Source organism: Nuphar pumila, chromosome 12 (assembly GCF_984573655.1).
Source record: "Nuphar pumila chromosome 12, dmNupPumi1.hap1.1, whole genome shotgun sequence".
Taxonomy (NCBI): domain Eukaryota; kingdom Viridiplantae; phylum Streptophyta; class Magnoliopsida; order Nymphaeales; family Nymphaeaceae; genus Nuphar; species Nuphar pumila.
In genome coordinates, this window is record NC_143260.1 from 24,610,271 (window position 1) to 24,611,844 (window position 1,574).

At 50.1% G+C, this 1,574-nt stretch overlaps 1 non-coding gene across 1 annotated transcript; it reads right to left on the bottom strand.

Moving 5' to 3' along the window:
- Window positions 1–424: 424 nt before the first annotated feature.
- LOC149820341 (small nucleolar RNA R71) lies at window positions 425–529 on the bottom strand. Its single transcript, XR_016426948.1, has one exon. It is a non-coding gene; the product is annotated as a small nucleolar RNA R71 (small nucleolar RNA).
- Window positions 530–1,574: the final 1,045 nt, after the last annotated feature.

A 1,574-nucleotide genomic window follows, 5' to 3' on the forward strand; every position in this document is an offset into this window, starting at 1 on the left:
ATCCCGAATCTTTCTTTAGGAGAGCCCATCAATCCAGCCCCATGGCTGAAGATCAGCAGTTGATCCGTCCTCTTAGGGAGTACTTCATGCCCAACACATACACTCCTGCCTCCTGCATCACAAGACCTGATGTGGGAGCGAACCATTTTGAAATCAAGGCCAGTGTCATCCAGATGTTACCCTCCTTTTATGGCCTTAGCAACGAAGACCCATACCATCATCTTGACGAATTTCTCGAGATCTGCTCTACGGTGCGGATCAACAATTTTGGAGATGACGCGTTAAGGTTGACGTTATTCCCCTTCTCCCTTAAGGATAAAGCCAAGCATTGGCTGAAGGCCCTCGATACAGTTCAAATTACCACTTGGGAACATATGCAAAGGGAGTTTTTAAAGAAATACTTCCCAATTGGTAAGACGAACCAATATCGAAAAGTCATCACTAGCTTTTCACAGATCGAGGGAGAAATGTTTCATGAAACGTGGGAGAGGATGAAAGATCTTCTCCTCAAGTGTCCCCACCACCAGGTGCCCCGCTGGCAACTGGTGCAATATTTTTATGATGGTCTCACTGAGAAGAACCGTCAAATGGTTGACGCTGCCTGTGGGGGCACTTTTATGCTCAAAAGTGAAGATGAAGCATGGACCCTTTTTGAGACCTTGAGCGAGAACTCCATGCACCATGCTTCTGCTTCACGATTTGAGAGGGCCACACCTGTGCAAGATGGTGCGAAGAAGGCTGGTATATTCGAGATAGGGATGCACCTTGAGTTGCAAAACAAGGTCGACCAACTGTCCCAGAAATTGGATCAGTTGTTGTCGGGTCCCTCTCCAGTCCTACAGGTGTGTGCGTTGTGTGCTAGCCCTGCACACCATGTTGTTGATTGCCCCGTTGCGCCATAATACCCTGAGTTTGTCCAGGAGCAAGCTCAGATGGCGCAGAGTTTCGCTAGGTCCGCACCCAATCCATATTCCAGTACATATAACCCGGGCTGGCGGAACCATCCCAATTTTTCATGGAGAAATCCACAAGCCCAACCTCCCAACCCTTCCCAAAGCCAACCCAGGCAAGGCGGTTATGCGTCTGGATTTCAGAGAACTAGCTACCCTTCAGCTCAGCCTACTTATAATCAACCCCAGTCTCAGGAGCCTTCGTCCAGCCAGTCCTTTGAGGACAAGATGCTGCAAGCCTTCTCGGATATCAAGGCAAATCTGAGCTCCCATACACATTGTATTGCGAAGCTTGAGACGCAAATGGGACAACTCGCTGAGGCGCTTAGCAGGCGGAGTGAGGGGGCTTTACCTAGCCAACCGGTGGTGAACCCTAGGGGTAAGGAGCCGATGCATGGCCTGCACATGACAGATGTCCATCTAGAGCAGGCTCAAGCGGTAATAACCCTTAGGAATGGGAAGCAATACCAGGCAAGGGAGGCTGCAGAAGAAAGAGAGAGAACGAGTGAGAAGCAGCCTGTCCCTACCGTCCCACTTCAGGAAAGCAAGAGGGCTCTACCAACTGAGCCTTCAAAGTCCTATACTCCCAAAGCCCCCTTTTCTGAGGCGCTAGAGAGACCGAAG